Below are 19,957 nucleotides of genomic sequence, written 5' to 3'. Positions count from 1 at the left end.
ACTTCTGATTTCCAACTTTAACACTTCTTACTTCCGACTTCTTGACTTCTTACTTCCTTCTTCTAACTTTCGCACTTTTGACGTCCAACTTCCTGACTTCTTACTTCCTATAATTGAATGTTTAAAGTACATGTACATATAAGGGACTACAATGTGGGATAAAACAAATTTTAAGTCTATCAAGTTATTTACCTTGACTGCTACTCGGGTATTCACTATACTAGAAAAGGGGCATTTCTGTGATCTCACATACACAGACGTATTAAATGTCCCATTTACACTTTTATTATTTTGTTTTTGCTTTTTATAAATTGAAGTAAATATTGATACTTATCATATTTATATATGGTTCAATGACTCTGTATGTGTAATCTAGGAATTGACTATGTCTGAAGATTAATAATGATAGAAGTATGACAGAAGAATCATCAACCAACTAAGGTATCTCGGTGTAGACATCCAGTCCAATCTATCATGGAATAACCAAATAAATCACATAACCAAAAAAGCTAACAACATGCTGGGCTTTCATCTTCGGTATGCTCAGGGGCGGATGCAGGATTTGGTGTTAGAGGGGGCGTAAAATATTTGTAGTGTAGAGGAAGTAGGGGGGGGGGGGGTCCTGGGGCATGCTCCCCCGGAAAATTTTGAAAACAATGGATCCGTCTGGTACATTCTGGGCGTTCTGAGGTATTTTATTTTGCTATTGACAAAGGACAGGTTTTGTGACAAAATCAACACAAATAACATGCTAATTATAGTCATGTTTTATAAATTGTCATACTTATTCTTGCGCAAGTATCTCGGAATTTCTTAGCTCGATTTCTGAGGATTTTTATTGGGAGGGTTAATCTAGGACTATTTAACATAAAAATTGTGAAGAGCTTTATAGGAGAGCTTTATAGGAGCTCATGCAAACTTTGTCAGATTTTAATGTGCCAGCATAGCGAGCGAGAAATAAAATGCACCTTTTTCACCCTAAACAAAAGACAAATTTTAATACCTGTGCGATAGAGTAAAAAATGCATATTTTATATTTTTCACCCAGAACAGAAGACAAATTACGTATGCGAGCGTAGCGAGTGAGAAAAAATGCATATTTTATATTTTTCAGTCAGAAAAAAATGCACATTCTGTACGCGAGCGTAGCGAGCGAGAAAAAATGTATATTTTGCACTTATTTTACCCAGAACAAAAGACAAATTACCTATGCTCGGACGAATTTAGGGGGCGCGCGCTGGGTGCGCCCCCAACCCCCTGAATCCGCTAGTGGGTATGCTTCGACAGAAACTAAAACAAACGCCTACATTACCATGGTGAGATCCAATTTAGAGTAGCGCAGCAGCATGGAACCATAACCAGAAAAAAACAACAACATCAGATCGGAATGGTACAGCGTCGAGCCGCCCGATTTGCACTCAATCGTTATCATAACACAAGTAGTGTAATCGCCAATTTCTTTTTTCATGTGGAGTTTAATAGCAGTTAGACATGAAGTTATGTGACAGAATAAATAAATAGTGGTATAACTTATTCAATTAGCAATGGAATGAGCTGATGTAATTCTTTACAATTTAGGAATCCAATACATATCGGAAAAGGGGCCTCCGTGGCCGAGTGACTTCAAATCACTTGCCACTCACCGATGTGGGTTCAAGCCTCACTTGGGACGCTGAATTCTTCATGTGAGGAAGCCATCCAGCTGGCTTACGGAAGGTCGGTGGTGCTACCCAGGTGCCCGCCCGTGATGAAATAATGCACAGAGGGGCAGGTGGGGTCTTCCTCCGCCATCGAAGCGGGAAAATTGCCATATGGCCTATTATTGTGACGGTGGGACGAACAAACTAACAAACATATTGGAAAATCGAATCTTGCTGAATATTAATTCGAACTTTGAAAGTACAAACTTCAGAGATGTGATTAGTGACCATATCTAGTTCAGTTGAAGGACTAAAGGTGAAGGTTTTAGTACTATAAACTTACAAAAAAATAAATATAGTGTAGGCGTTAATCGATGATGACATTATTGACCATAAAGTCTGCTGGAACAAAACCATACTTTAGAAAATAATTCTTCCGGTTTCTTCTCGAGGTGTCATAAAGTATATTCGAGTTTATAGGGGGAAGTATGTATTCTTTGGGTTAATTCCTTTTAATATATTTTAATTTGACAATCGACATCATCTAAATATATGTTTCGTTTTCAAGCTGTTTATACATAAGAAACAGCATTCTCTTGACTGCAATATTTAACTGATTTTGTTCGAGGGATATCGCTGTCTGACTACAGTGTCGTCACCAAAGGGGTCCGGCACATGAGTGGATTAAGTTTAATGGCTTATTTTTGAGTCCTAGAGCCATAATTATGTAAAAAATCATACTAATATAACTACTCCCTAGTCCGGCACATGAGCGGATTAAGTTTAATGGCTTATTTTTGAGTCCTAGAGCCATAATTATGTAAAAAATCATACTAATATAACTACTCCCTAGCCTCTAGGACTCAAAAATAAGCCAATAAACTTAATCCACTCATGTGCCGGACCCCTTTAGTCGTCACATTAGCCTGAACTGACTCAAGGTATATACATGTACATGAATACGTTATTTGTCGAGAGAAGTGATAGATTATCAAACTATTTCTATTCTAAATCGAACATGGTTCACCATGAAACAGATTTTGTTTCTTACATAATATTGTTATTTAGTCATTATGTGACAATGATGGATATAGTTTTCATTGTAAGCATAATGAATTTCATCCTTTTTTTCATAAAAAAGCTTTTATCTGCTAGAATAAACATTACAGTCACTAGATATATCAATATTACAATTATAACATCGTTTTGGAGGACGTTGTCAAGTATTAGTCATGCATTTGCTGTCTTTCTTATTTTCTGTTAAGCCGCCATATTTATGACGTCATAACTTTTTCCAGTCGCGTGCCCGGAGAGAGATACATGGGAAATTTCGATAACTCACTTCAACCTACAATGTGGCATAGGTCTCTATATTTCTCAATATTTTTCTCACGGCGGCCCATATCCCCACGAACCGCAATGCACTACATCATATGTTGTGTTCTGAGCATAACTTATTAACCATTCAAGGTATTGACTGCAAACTTGGCATGTAGGTAGGTGGTGAGGGCGTATGAATCAGGGTAGTAGGTCAAAGGTCAAGTTCAAATCTGCCCACCATATTTTGTGTCCCTAGTATAACTTAAAAAGCTTTCTTAAGAGGTTTCTCGCTGGGTTTGTAACTGAAATTTCTCTGAAAATGATTGAAAGGCTGTATGCTGACTTTTTATAGGCATCATTTCAGGCACCCGGACTGAATACATGTATGTCAGCTTCTATTATTATTAAAGTAGTTCTGCATGTTTGATAAACCGGAAGAAATGGTGCAACGTCATTTATCAAGATAAAGTAGAACTTCGGACTTGGTATACGGTAATGAAAATCGTTTAATGAATTAATAGTAACCCATAAGTGAATATATTAAAAATGGTAACGTTATTAATGAATATATTAAAAAGGGTACTGTCTTTCTGAAGATAATATAAGACATTACATTTGATGTGTTAAAAAGCCAGCAAATAATGTGCCACAATATATTTGACTTTTTGAGGCTGTGCGAAAGGAGATTACTGTAATAATCAAAGTCAGTCCAGTAGATGGAGTTTGATCCCTTATACTATACGCTAGTGATGGGCCGACAATCGGCGACAATCGAATAATCGTCGGCGTTGCATTCATGAGCGCCATCGCCGACTTCACTTTTCCCTGACCAATTAATCACTTGTCACCCTAACGGATAATTTAGTTTTTTCTGACCTTTTTTTTTCTGGTATTTACGGTTCTTTGGGACAATTACGCCAAGGGAAACTACTCTACGTAAAAATGGCTTCCTCCAAAGTGTCAAAAGAAATTGATGTCATCTGTGATCACCCAGATTTTGGAAGATATATGGCTTTTACAAAATTAAGCCGGGAAAACCATCAGCCTAAACTCTTGACATTAGTATGGCAGTATGCATAGCATAACGTAAGACTTACGCAAGCATATTAGCAAAAGTATTTTCAATTTTTGATTTTGTGGGATTAAAATCATTCCAGTCGTTGACTAAGAATTAATAAATTGTTGTTACTTTTTTGGCTCCAAATAATTTTAATTTAATAACATAATAGCACTGGATAAGTCCCCGGTGAAATTAAGACAGTACCTGATTTGAAGGTTACTATCTTCACAAATATTTTACTTTTATGCTGTTAACATACTCATATTTATGAAGGGATACAAAAGAAATAGGATATTTGATGTCTGTGAGGTTCATTTCTTAAGTAATGACATAAAACATACATTGTGAGGTGAACTTATAAATATGCTACTAGAGTAACCGATTATCCGATTATATCCGATTAATCGAATCGGTTGGCTTGTCCGATTATGCCGATTAATCTGTTGGCAAATCTAACCGATTTGCCCATCACTACTATACGCGTATGCTCACATAATTCTACTGCGATAAATAGCAGGAAATAGACATTTTGAAGCAGGGGATTTCTCAAAACAGTGTAACTTACATTTGCTTTTAGTAAGATTTTGTTTTCTTTGGTCTCTAATGCATGTTTATATATCTAGGGTTAATTTCATTGAGATTTTTTATTTCAGGTCAGCAATTTTAAATGCTGGGTACAAGGTGACTTTCTCACATGCCTGCAAGAACTCGCTCAAGACAAATGCTCCAAACAGAGTGATTTGGGTAAGCACTGTATAGTTTTATCATCATTACCCTACTTTAACTTTGACATGGTTGGACCTGGAATTAAGAATAAGTGCCGTAGATTTAGGTTTTTCAGTGGAGCAGTTTTACCACTATTTTACCATAATATCAGCTAGTCAGAAAGTCTTGAAACAGTCAAAATTGAAAACTTCCTGAACTGAAGAAGGATATGGCCTTCGACTCTCAATCTTCATAGGGTGATTGTGGTCAGAAATGACTTTTATTGTTTTTGAGGGTCAAAGGTTAAAGTCTCAGCTCAGTTGAGTGTGATAATTTCAAACCTAGTAATACCTTCGATAGGTCATCATATATTGCATATGTGTTTTGTCATAGTTACTGTCTAAATAATAGTAGTCTAAAATCTGTATTTTTTCATGGTAAGCATCTGATGAAAAAAGTTGACTATTGAAGTAGTACAGTCAAACCTGTGATAAGCAGCCAGCCAAGGGAGTGACGCAGTTTGGCTGCTTAAGGGAGGTGACTGCTTTAGACTTATTGAAATTAAATTAAAAATTCAATTTTGGAAATTCAGTGACTGGTTGCTGTCTTAAGGTAGTTCTGCACATTCGGATCAATTTTTTTTCTACAATGTAGAATTTGATTAAACCCTGGCTGATTTTTCAAAACCTCAGAATATACTTAGAAAATTCAGCAAATAAAAGAGGTAGGGCTTTGTGCTTGATTTTGTGCTAGATTGATTTGAAAAAATTGGATCTCACGCATGTTTTCATAATGTAAGGCTATTTGAAAATCACAATTTTAATAACATTTTAGCGAAAAGTATGTTTTCTACAATGTAGAATTTAATGAATAAATAAACATATGGCCTATAATATAATGAAATAAAATGTATAGGTCTGTATGCTTGTTTTTGAGATATATGCCCATGATCAATGTGATCCACACATTTCAAGCTGGTTTTAAGCCATTATTTTGAATACTTTATTGTCACACATGTTTTAATATCATATTTTATCATCACTTTTGGAAGATAGTAATGTTGCTATTGTTATAAATGTACTCACGGGTTGCCATTAATTCATAAAATGATTTCCATTTTCGTACGCCGAATCCAGGCTTTATTTTACGTTTGCCGGGTAAAAGACGTTATGCTATCACTTCCGGTTTATCAAACGTGGAGAACTACCTTATTACAGGTATAACCACTAACTTGAAGGCAGGTTCATCTGTAATTGACAAGCTGCTTGCTTAATACAGGTAACTGTTAAGGCAGGTTCAAGAGTATAGTGATAATTTTTGTCCTCGCAGGATATAATGAGAGCTTGGATTGCAAAGAATCCAGTTAAAAGAAGTGAGCCTGGCTAGGCAGGCCATGCTATTCTTTCTGTGAAACCCTCCATTGAAGTGAACTTTGAACCCCGTCCTGATGCCAATCCAAGATCTCGCTCACAGAATCTTGTACGATGGCAGCCTAACCCAGAACTGAACTGGGGGCCCAAACCAACGGCCAAGAAGTCTTATGATGGTGAAAGTAGGAGACTTAAAAATCAGGGCAAGCGAAAACTCAAAGCTGTAAGAAAAACAAAGACAAATATCAAACAGGGAATGCCACGTACCAAAAACGCAGCCTCCCCAAAACGAAGTTGATGACTTGTCTACTTGTAGACTTGCTAGACTTTTAATGCTGAGTAGATTGAAAGGAGGCTTCTTAAAGTTGTTGTTCTTAATATGTTCTCCAAGGCTTTACAGAGATGTAAGACTGTCCAGGCATTTCTTATTGAATCCAGTTTTTGCATGACAAAAACAAGCATTTCATGAAACATTGGAATATACCTAATAGTAAGAATCCCACATATTTCCGTACAAGATAAGTGGGTAGGTGGAATTCTAAATTTCATTATGTTTTTGTTTGATAACCAAAAAAGATTTAAAAACTTTTGGGGCGCTTGGGCCAAGTGGTTAAGGTGGCTGACTTCAAATCATTTGCCCCTCACCAATTTGGATTCAAGCTTCACTTGCGGCATAGAATTCTTCATGTGAGGAAGTCATCCAGCTGGCTCAAGGTCAAGGTCACGCTTATAGATCAAAGATCAAATAGCATAAATTTGTGTCCATATTTTCTCACAGGAAGGATTTTCATAATACTAGCTTTAATTGTTAACCTCATCTAGACGACATACCACGTGCACATCCCAGGTCATAAAGTCCAATGTCAAGGCCACATTTAAATACAAATATAGATACAAATACATGGCATTTATATAGCGCAAAAATTATAAAATATTCTATTGCGCTTTACAATTACATAACACACATTTAACATATATACATACAAAATATGAACAGGATTCTAGAACTTAGATTTAAAGATTTGGACATATATAAATACTATTTTACACCACTTCTGAATATTTTGTATTTTAACAAGACTACACTCATTTTTCATAAAACTGCCTAAATAAATTTGTTTTCAGTTTTGATCTAAAGCTGGCTTCAGACTGAATGTTTTTCAGATAGCTAGGCAGATCGTTCCACCATTTGGGACCAACGACTGCCATAGATCTGTCTGCTAGTTTTGTTCGCCGTCTAGGGATGTTAAAGTTAGTGTCACTTTGTGAGCGAAGTCTGTATCGTTGTCGAGTAGGTACAAACATTTCCCTCAGATATACTGGAGCTGTACCATTGATGACACGGAAGACTATTACTAAAACTTTGAACATGACTCTAGCCTTAACTGGAAGCCAGTGTAATTCTTTCAGAAGTTCGGTACTTGGTTTTTCATAGGAAACATTCTTGACTACTCTAGCGGCATGATTTTGGACTCGCTGTAATTTATTGATTTGGTAGGCTGGAATTTCTGTAAATAAACTGTTGCAGAAGTCAATGTGAGAATGAACCAATCCATGCACTAATGATTCAGTTGACTTCTGTGTGAGATGTTTCCGTATAGCCCTAAGGTTTCGTAACTGTACATGAGCTATCTGACACTTTTTCTGAATGTGATGGTCGAAGTTGAGTGTATTGGTCATAGTTATACCTAGGTCTCTGACGTGATCGACGCATTTTACGTCACACCCACCAACGTCAAATATCAAATAGCTAAATATGGTTTGAAATCGGCAATTCAAAAGAAAGCATTCATATATTAAGCATGTTTTACTTGAGTGTCTAATAGTTCTCACTAATTACCTGACTTTTGGATCTTAGTCTGCAGTTAGTAAAAATGAAACAGATATGAATTATAGTACATTCTTTGCCTTCTCTAGATTTTAGGGCACACTTAGGTCTGTCCATCCATCTTACTGGAAATTACCATAATCACATCTTAATGTTCAGGGAATTGCGAAGAGTTTTACAAAATATTAAGCAGTCTGTCGTGCATAAGTCAAGTCAGACAAAGTGAGATTATAAAAGTTTGTGGGAACAGTAGAAAAATAACTAAATCTCGAAGCAAACAGCACCTCTACCTTAAAACTCACCAGAGCATAGCTGTCTCAAGGGTGAGCTATTGTGATCATCCTCCATCTGTCAACATCTGTCCATCAACTGTTTTACTGTCCTGAGTTCTTGACCTTTCGAAGATTGAGCCACCTCCATTATAGAATTTCTTAGAAGTATATGGCCACAAGGTCTTGATCACATTTGATAATGGGCAAGATAATAGAGAAACACTGAAGTAAGGGCCATTGAATTATTGATAATTATTGTATTTTAGAGAGGTCATATTTCTTGAGTGATCCCCTTTAAATCTACATAGTATGTTTACGACCTTTGATTTACATGTGGACAGGAAAGCATTTAATGTGAAATATCGTAGTTATGGCCCTTTTATTAGATCACCTGAACCAAGGGTTAAGGTTGAGCTATAAGTATTGGCGGATGGTCCATTTTCTGTCGTCCTGTTGTCTGTTGTCAGTAAGTTACTGAAACATCTCTGAAACTGCAGGTCAGAAATACACCAAACTTTGTCTGTATCATCCTGGCAAGGTCCCCTCTCATTTTTTTGTCGACAGGTAAAAACTATGGAAGGTTTGTTTACATCTTATAAATGCAAAACAATATCCTTGAAAATGCTACCAAAAAGTCAAGTATAGGTCAACAATGAAATAAAAACAGGAACTGGCTTACATAACATGAAAATGCCACTTTAACTGGAAAAAAAATTGAGGATTTTTTCTTTCTGTCATTATCCGACTAGCTCGAAAGTACTGTTTGATTACTGTTTAGTGCTTTTGTACCTAGTCATAGCTTCTATTCCGTCTAAACAGCTGATCGCATGTACTGACATGCTACCGTTTGACTGAGGCCCGATAGGGATAGCCGAATTCGGAGTTCTATGTATAGATCTATATTGTACCAACACAACTTCCTTTCATGAACCAATTGACAGATCTTCATCAAGCTTGGTCTGTAGCATCATTGTAAGGCCGTCTCTCAAGTTTGTTTAAATGGAGGGCACTTAGCACTTTCTAAGAGCAGCTAGAGTTAAAAATAGAAATATCTTTAAACAACATCTCATGAACGACTTGATGGATCTTCATCAAACTTGGTCTGCAGCATTATTTCAATGTCCTTTATTAAATTTATTAAAATGAAGGCACTTGGCCCCTTCTAGGGATCAATAGAGCTGAAAATAGAAATACTTTGAACAACTTATTCTCATGAACAGGTTTGATGGATCTTCATCAAACTTGGTCTGTAGCACCATGATAAGATACTCTCTCATTTTATTCTAATGGGTGCCCTTTTGAGGGGCCGCTAGAAGTAAACATAAAATTACTTTTAAACAACTTCTCTCATGAAGTGTTAATGAATCTTCATCAAACTTCATTTGAATCATCATTTTAAGGTGCTCCCTCAAATTGTTCATATCGAGTCACTTGACTTCATCTAGGACCCGCTAGAGCTAAAAATAGAAATACTCTTATACAACTTCCACTCGTGAAATGGTAGATGGAATCCCCAAACTTGGTCTGTAGCGTCGTTATAAGATTCTCTCAATTTTTTATTTCATATAGGGACACTTTTGCCCCTTTTAGAGGTTGCTAGTGATAAAAATTGAAAAATCTTCAAGCAACTTCTTCTCATCTGGATCTTCATCAACTTGGGCTGTAGCATTTCTGTAAAGTCCTCTCACAAATCTGTTCAAATGGGGGCACTTGACCTCTTTAAGGGGTCGCTAGAATTAAAATTAGAAAAAAAAAACAACCTTTAAACAACTTCTTGTCATGAACAGCTTGGTCTGTAGCTTCATTGTTAGCTTCTCTCTCAATTTTGTTCAAGTAGGGGCACTTGACCCCTTTTAGAAGTCGCTTGAGCTAAAAATTGAAATACCTTTAAACGATTTCTTTTCGTGAACCGCATTCTGAATCTTTATCAAACTTTGTAGCATCTTTGTAAGGTTTTCTCTTCTATGCTTTGCATAAAGGGGCATTTAGTTCCTTTTAGGGCCCGCTAGATTTATTAATAGCAGAACCTTTAAACAAGTTCTTCTTATGAATAGGTGGATGGATCCTCATCAAATTTGTTCTGTTGCATCATTGTAAAGTCCTTTCAGTTTCGTTCAGATGTGGTGGGGGTAGGGCACTTTGCCCATTTTTGTGGTCATCAGAGCTGAAATAAAAAACAACAACTTTTAAACAACTTCTTCTCATGAACTGATTGATAGGCTTACATATTTAGGTCCTCCATCATAGTTGTTTAAATGGGGACACTTGACCTGTTTATGTTTTGGTATGCTAAACACAGATAATATCATTCATGATTCAGTGAGTCACACATATATTCAAAGTCAAAAAGTCAAGGTCAGGTGAGCCACTCAGGGCCACTATATCCCTCTTGCTTTTACTATACTACCGTAGTTATGGCCACCGAAAGAGTCAAAATTACTATATTTCACATTTTTAACATATAAAAAACACATGTCTTGAGCATGAATGTACATTAATGTATACGTCTTGGGATCTTCAACAATTTTCAAGATCGTTTCAAAAGCATCAGAGTTAAGGGCCCTGAGTTAATCAAACACATATTTCGAATTGTTGACACATTTAAGAATCCACATGAAGCTACCTAAGACAGAAAGTGTATGACCACAAGCTCACATACAAATGATAAGCGAAATTGCCTACATGACATCAGAGTTATGTCCCTTTATTTAATGATGTGTATGTTAATACATTTTAGGCTACATTTCTAGAACAGTCATCATAGTACTCGCACCAAATGCATTATGCTCATTAAACGTCGGACAAGTTTGATACAGGGCAAGATTGCAAGACTATTACCCTTGAATAAGTAAAAGTCGCCTTATTTTTTGCTGTAATCTTGACCTTTGACTTACCGAACTGGTTCATGCGCTCGAGTAATGTGGATTGTTGCACTCCTTGAATCTTCTCGTCACCATCAACCAAATGTATCATGCTCATAAAATTTTGGACAAGTTTGATACAGGACGACATTGCTTTGATAATAGAGTTGTACCCCTTTAATTCGCATAAGTCATCCATCATTTTTTTTGCTCAGCATGTACATTATAGCTACTGTATGATCTACATGAATACTTTTGATGCAAAGTTTTACTTCTGTGGAAAAGACAACTCCCTTAAACTAAAGACATGGATGTTTATCCGTGATGCGATTGTGACCTTGGCTTCCCGTAGTACACTTCTCATAAAATGTCTGTCGTAAACAGGAAAAAAAAAACAACAGTAAATTCCCAAATTACAACTATCAATAATTCAAAGCCAATGCAATTTCAATTTACAAGAGAAAATGTATTGTTTAAGAGGAGAAGAAAATTAATCTTGATTAAATTTGTAAACTGATACGTGCATTTTGTTTAATCTGCATTTAAAATGTGGAAATCAAAAGGAGGAGAGAAAAAACTGCTTTTAAATTTAAGTCAAATATTGTCACTACACTGCTTCTTTTCTAATTGTTTTCACAAACATCCTCGGGAGAAATAGTAACACTTTGATATAACTAACCTCTGACGATTTTGTGCAACTAACATTCTGGCAAAATGTGCTTTCTAGTATGTACATATCATGACAGAAAAATAGACCTGTTATGACGGAATAATGGACTGGTACTAGTATCCTCTGAGCTAGCTCTATATTCCTGTGACTGCCCAGAACAGTGTTCAAACAATTCTAGAGAAATCCAATTCTTGTCAAAGGAATAAAAACTACTCTGTTCTGTTGTGGTACCCAACACTAATGAGATTATCTATAGCTGATAGGAACCATTGTCGTAAATATTTATCACGTGACTATTCTGTCTAATTTGCACACGGAACAACACTACTCTGCTTAAGGGTGTGTGCAAAATGTTCGAAGTAGTCTAAAGAATATGGTCGTATTCTTCATACTCCGCTTTGTGATGGAAGAAAACGGGCATAGTACACATAGTACACACATTTATTGAAAGACTTGCCTGTCAAAACAACACTCCATCAGAAAAAATATTTAGAAGACATGAGAAATACATTTTCACAAGTTAAGAGTTTTATTTCATGTTTTGACTTACGTCCAGCAAATCTGAATATAGATCGGTCATATAGCACAAGCTATGGACCGGCGTTTTATGTAAGATGTCAGATACAAATGTAATAAGACTCACTTCCTGAATAATTTGCTGGTCAATATTCAAAACTCTGATCGGCAAGCCATGCAACAAAAACGTTTATAGACAGAAATAAAAGCTCTTTTTTTATCAAATGTTGAACTATTTTAAGGAGAAGACATTTATGCTTTAACAACTTTTGAAGGCAAAAAGGGGAAATTTTGGTAGGTTTGAAACTTACAAAATTCACATCTAGCGTGAAGCCATGATCTTCAAGGTCAAGACATCAACACGACACGCAGTCCCTTTTTCAGAAGTTACTTCCTACATCCATGTCTTCAAATTAAGTTCTAGGCATCGTCTCATCTTAGGCTTACCGAGCAAAAACGTTTCTGTAATTAATTCAAGTCTCACAGTAAATGTAATGCATTTTACGACTGAATGAGTGAAGATTGGTGTCATGCCAATGTGACCGCAATCTAAATGAAGGATGCCCGGAATGATGCTGTCAGGCAGTCTCACTAACCAGCCTATGATGCAAGCTGTTGCAGTACTCTATATGCAGCAGCATCCTGATGATCACCAAGTCATTCATGCCTACTAACACTATTTTGTTTTCGATGACGGGCCGTCTGAAGTCCTGAAATTTTGACACTTTGCTCAGAAATCCGTTACTGAGGCTCGTTCGAAATCATTTGTTTGTTTGATCGACATCCCTAGGCGTGATTGTGCGGCGCAGTAAAGCGCGAATAAATTTGAACGATATTTGCGGTGATTGTATTGTGAAGTCAATCAACTTCGGGTAACTGACCAATTTACAACGACAGTTTAACATGAAAAACGAAAAATAATATACATGTTATTTCTATATTATATAATTGATAGAGTGCGAAACTATGAATAGTAATGTAATATGATGGTAATAAAAGTTATGAGTTTTAATTATTCATGATGTAAAATATTGATGCATAATTTGTGATGAAAGTACTTACCAGCAATATGTATTCATCCTGTCTCACAAGTGCTTCTTTTGAAACGTATGAATATGCTGTGCTGTGTTTTATCTGTAGTTAGGTGACGAAGTAGATTTAAGGAAATTTTCGTTTACTCTTAATAAATATTCGAAACTATTAACACCGTATCAAGAATAATGAGAAAACTGGATAAATCAATTCTGGTCTGTTAATTATAGAAGGACGTTTGCTCTTCACATTACTTTAAAAGACATTTATATAATAATTGCTCTTCTTGAAAAAGAAATAAATAAATCAAAACAGAACAACAAAATCGTTTGCTAGAGAAAAATGCATATGTTTAGTTTTGTCAGGTTCGGAAATGCCGTTTTCCGACAGGTTATAGATATTCCCACAGGAACTAACTGCATACCACTTGTTGCAGACTTATTTACCAGCGTGAAGTAATAGCAGTAACAGCAGTAAAACTGCTATTACTTCTGGCATTTATAACAGTAACAGCAGTGTTTTTGCTTGGACGGACGTTGTAGCAGTAACAGTAATATTATTACTGTTACTGCTGGAACGTTATTTGAATAAGGCCTTCTTTGTACTAATACCGCTGGCATCTTGAAAATCCGCCGGCAATGCAATACTAGATGGTATTGTTTATTGGACAAATCTCCCAGAAATATATCGGTGTGATTCAATAATCCTCAAGTCCTCCTAAACGCTGTTAATTACAGCAATGAAAGAAGAGTCGAGACCAGTTTACCGACACAAGGAAAATGAGAGTCCGTCGTCGTAATATAAAACATGAAACTAATTTCATAGTGTTACTCAAACACATCCCGGCAATGACGATGTTTTTTAGAAATACACCGTTCCGACGAATATAAGAGTAAACACTGTAACGACTCCGGATACGCTTCGGTCTGGGTTATGCTGCTTGTCTCATAGTTTAGTTTTAGGAAACATATCAATAAATCGTTTTACATCTGAATAAAACATTCGTCCCAGTTGTGTCGCATATTCTGCAAATTTGTGCATCTTATGATAATGTCAATTTTGTGAAGTAATTTTGACAAGGCCGATTTACTTAAGAATATTTCCTAGAATTTTTTCTCTACGGACAGGGTTTTTTCTTTACATATATCTATTTCTATATTTACTGTACCAATTTCAGCAATTACTTGGATATGTCCACTCACTCGTTATTTATGTATAGGCAGGATAAACGAATGCCCAATTTGAAACTGGTATTCAAATACGAAAACCAAGACCTGAAATAAACTTTGAATTAATTGAATTAATTTACAAATTTTCCTCATTTTTTACTTCCGTACATATAACATTAGCATCTCCATTAGACGTAAACTGGCTTTTTTTTTCTGCTGAAACATTTTCATTCTATTTACTCGAATTGTCCGACATCGTCCTCGTATTTTATTCTAAAGGAGAATCGGTAAGACATCGGCAACTGCACAAAAGGTTGCGCAGTATCACAACTCACGGGAATTTCCTTGAATTTGCAGAAGAAATAATTCTGCATTATGCAAAGCATGTTTTTTGTTGAAATGCAGTAATTGTCACTAGTTATTAACAAAAAAGCATGGCAAGAATTACGTGAATTCAAGTTTAGACTTAAAGTTGCGAAAATAGGATACTGCCATTGAAAAAAAAGATAAGTGAACTGCAAATTCATATACCTATCCGTCATTGGACACCTGTCGTTATCGAAGTCAAAAAGATTTTTTTCTAAAACAGTTATATTAACAAGATAATTGTTTTGGAAACTAAACGCACAAACGACAACCGGAATCTAGACATCAACATTTACGTATTCACAGTAATGCTATTTCGGATGAAAGGTTTCTTGTTTAGATTGGGTAACAAATTATTTTCTGCTGCCTTTATTTACATCATATAAACTTAAACACAGTAAAGTATGTATGTCTATATACATCATTTTTATGAAATGTATTATTATAAAATTTTCTTCAGAAAAAGTGTATTGCAGTATCCTATTTGTCGAGTTAAATGCTAAAAATAATACATCACATGAGGCTAAATAATAGTATATGACAGATTCCAAAGCACAGGTCTGTTTTTCTTCTTTCGTGAGCTGTCAAAATATAAAGTTTCTGCCCTTTAATGCGTTGACTTTGTATTTGCGTGCGACAAGACAAAATGTCGTCTTTAACATGCTAAACAATTGTTATAGGAGTAAAAAATCTCGGTTAAAAGGAAATCTGTATGAGCGTTTTTACAAGTCAATTAATAGGAGCTTGAGGGAAATAAATTGAACTTAAATTAAATTAAAGCAAAACAAATCTTTCTTAGTGCTTTTGTAAAGATCTGAAAGCCCTTAAGCAAAAATTTAATTCAGAATATAAATGAAGCAAGTTGGTGTTCTTTAGAAAATAATTCGAGATCATACTGGTTTTGACAAGTCAGCACGAATAACAACTGATACTCTCCGATACCAGGGCATATTTTGTCACAAGATGTCTGGCACTGAATACTTTGTAAACAAAATTGTCAAAGGAAGAAAACTATGTCTCTGGAACAAACACGCATTTGTCGAAGTTGATCAGTAAAATGTCATTTGGTTTAAAGGTTTGATTCATTCCGTAGCAGTGCTTTTGTATGATTTTTGTTTTCAAATTTCCAGTAATGATACTAAAAAACTAGAAGACGCTTTTGTAGAAAAGCGCATGTCTCCCCCAATGCATAGTCGTAAGGCAAAACGTCAATAGGGGACAGAAGCGAAAGTCAAAGAGACACTGTTGGTTGGCTGCAATAGGGACAATCTACTTGGCTTGTCCAATCATCCCACTAAGTTTGAACATTCTGGGCCTAGTGGTTCTCAAGTTATGATCTGGAAACGGTTTTCCATGTCCAAGCCCCTGTGACCTTGACCTTTGATCAAGTGGCCCCAAAATCAGTAGGGGTCATCTACTGTGCATGTCCAATCATTCTACTAAGTTACAAAGTTCTGGGTCAAGTGGTTCTCAAGTTATTGATAGGAAAGCGTTTTCTATGTTCAGCCCCTTGTGATCTTGACCTTTGATGGAGTGACCCCCAAAGCAATAGGGGTCATCTACTCTGTAAGTCCTATCACCCTACGAAGTTTGAAGGTCAAATGGTTCTGAAGTTATTCGCTGGAAAAAGATTTCCATTTTCTGTTCGCTGCGACATTGACCTTTAACAGAGTAACCCCAAAATCAATAGTGGTCATCTACTCTGCATGTCCAATCATCCTATGAAGTTTCAATATTCTGGGTCCAGTGGTACTCAAGTTACTGACCGGTAATGGTTTTCATTGTTCAGGCCCCTGTGACCTTGACTTTTATTAGAGTGACCCAAAATCAATAGCGGTCATCTATTCTGTATGTACAATCGTCCTATGAAGTTTCAACATTCTGGGTCAAGTGATTCTCAAGCTATTGATCGGAAATAGTTTTCAATGTTCAGGCCCCTGTGACCTTGATCTTTAACAAAGTGAGCCCAAAATCGATAGGGTTTATCTACTCTGCATGACCAATCATCCTATGAAGTTTGAACGTTTAAGGTCAAGTGGTTTTCAAGTTACTGACCGGAAATTGTTTTCCATGTTCAGGCCCCTGTGACCTTGACCTTTAATAAAGTGACTCGAAAATCAATATGGGTCATCTATTCTGCATGTCCAATCATTCTATGAAGTTTCAACATTCTGCATCAAGTGGTTCTCAAGCTATTGATCGGAAATGGTTTTCCATGTTCAGACCCTGTGATCTTGACCTTTAACAGAGTGACCCCAAAATCGATAGGATTATCCAATCATCCTATGGAGTTTCAACATTCTGAGACAAGTGGTTCTCAAGTTATTGATCGGAAATGGCTTTTCATGTTCAACCCCCGTGACCGTGATCTTTAATGGAGTAACCCCAAAATCAATAGGGTTCATCTACTCTGTATGATCAATCATTCTATGAACATTTCAACAGTATGGATCAAGTGGTTCTCAAGTTATTGATCGTAAATGGTATTCCATGTTCAGGCCCCTGTGACCTTGACCTTTGATAGAGTGACCCCAAAAACAATAGGGGTCGTCTACTCCATAAACTCTGCTACCCTATGAGGTTTGAAGGTTCTAGGTCAATTGGTTCTTTAGTTATTGATCGTAAATGAAGTGTGACGGACAGGGCAAAACCATATGTCTCCCCCAGTGGGGGGAGACATAAAAATAAAGAGCTATGGTACTTTATGGAGTAATAATAATCAAGATTAGCTATTGCTCTGAAAGTATTCAAGAAAAATGGACATGAAGACAAATTTTATTAATGAAATTTCAGTTTTGTAAGTATAAAGGGCCATAATTCTGACAAAATAGATATGAAAGTTATAGTCCTTTGTCGTCTTACTCAAAAAATGATGATAACCAAGTTTGCAAAATTTCAAAGCTATTTCTCATATAGTAAAATGATAATACGCCATTCTTATATACGTACCATTATCATTTCGTCATGATACTGGTGTCTTTGTTGTAGACCCTAGGCAAACAGACAGTCTGATGGGGTTTCATGAATGTTGGAGAAAAAACATTGACTTTGTACATAGTGTGAGTAGGATTTTTATTATTGTATTTAATTTTTGACTGATCCATGACCCATATTCGAAATTGATCTCAAAGTTTCGGTATATGGAATGAAATGCTTTGCATACACAAGGTTGTGCTTAAATTCAGACTTACGTAGTTGTTCATCCGAAATGGCTGAGTATATGATACTTTCAAGCTAAATGATAAGGAAGGACTAATATGTACAATGAATGAAACACAACAGACATCAATTTATCCCGCCTAGGGGCGTGAAACTCACACTTTAAAATTAACAAGAAAATTATAACCCAAGAGTTATATGTTGACAATTACGTTGGTGTATCTACTTAGTGGGTATTGTTGTTGTTTTCTTCACCTCCCCCTTAGGAGAACAGCTTCTGAATACGCAGCAATGAATATTGACTAAACACTATATACAGTCATATACTGATCAACTGGTATTTTTGAAGGACAAACAGTCAATGTTGTGCAATCAGCCACCTTTCAAGAAAGACCATTGGTCTGATATTGCTAAAGGTCAGCCTGTAAGAAACCTACATTGAGATAATAGAACTAGGGTACTTTAAAATGCAAGTCACCTTGGTTCAAAGGCCAGTTTTTGCCTTATTGTTAGGTGACATTTGTAAAAAGTTTGACTATAATTTTGCATATCGAACATTAAACACATAATGAAAAAAATCAAAGTATAAAACTAAAAATATAAGACTGTTTACCTACATTAAGATGACAGAGCCTTGTACTTATAAGGAGAAGAGTGTGTTATAAATTTAATACATAGAAATAAACTTAATACACTGAATCAACGGCATGGTAACAACACGAAACACAACATTCTTTAACAAATGCATAACAATCCTGAACAAATGCTTATACAGAAGTAGTAGTATAAAACTTATTTATATACAATCCAATAAAAGTAATACAAAAAAAAACAAAAAAAAAAAACAACACAAAAACAACAAAAACAACAACAAAAAAAAACAACAACATAAATTAACCTTACAAGGCAGTATCCCGAATTTCGGTTAGAATAAAAGGCCTATATCCACCTATCATATGAAATAAATGTGGCAAATAACAATGCCTACAACATAATAAATTAATATTTAAAACAAAATAAAAAGTAAAATTATCACACACGAAAAAGATAACCTTCTTTCTGGCGCATTCATCAAAATGAAAACGAAAGGAATTTTCCATGTGATGTCCGACACAAATTGCTTTCCTTTCTGCTCTTTGATTTATTTTCTGCTTCTTTTTTTCTAGTGAAACTTATTTTTCTCGTTTGTGTTGTGCTGAAGCCATTATAATGTGCCATATCAGACATTAAAAATAAAAATTTGAAATTTTGTAAATCGAAAAGAAAAAATCGTCATTACGACATAAATTGCTCACTGCGCTCACAAAAAGCCATAACAAATACTCCTGTGGGCGCGGAGAATAATATACAATGCATATATACCACTGCCATATAGTCAGCAAACAGTAAAATAATAATACACAACCATATAGTCAGCAAACAGTAAAATAATAATTCACAATGCATGCACACCATTACCATATCGTTAACAAATAGTGAAATAATAATACACAATTCAGCTATACTATTACCATATCGTCAACAAATAGTAAGATAAAAATATGCAATTCATACGGCATGCCATTACCATATCGTCAGGAAATAGTAAAATGATAATACAAAATTCTATTAAACATACCATTACCATATCTTCAACAAATAGTAATATAATACACAACTACCATATCGTAAGAAAACAATGAAACAATAATGCACAGTGCATACAGAATAATACCACATTCGGATCTATTTTGTAAATACATTTTTTTTTCTAAAAGATAAGGCGCAAAGTGCTGGCGTTTGGCGTTCCTATACATACCGACAAATGGCCTTTTAAGGTTGATAAACACACGGAAACCTGAGCTTTTCTTTTAACATTTTCACAATGGAATGATGAAAGAAAAAAATGCATCCACGGTGCTGCATCCCGTTCAAAATACAAACTGTGCGTTCGATTAAAAATAATATCGTCTAATACTAATATTAGGCCATATCCTGAGAGACTTAATA

The sequence above is a fragment of the Mercenaria mercenaria genome, chromosome 8, assembly GCF_021730395.1.
Source record: "Mercenaria mercenaria strain notata chromosome 8, MADL_Memer_1, whole genome shotgun sequence".
NCBI lineage: Eukaryota > Metazoa > Mollusca > Bivalvia > Venerida > Veneridae > Mercenaria > Mercenaria mercenaria.
Note: the sequence above shows the minus strand (reverse complement) of the source record.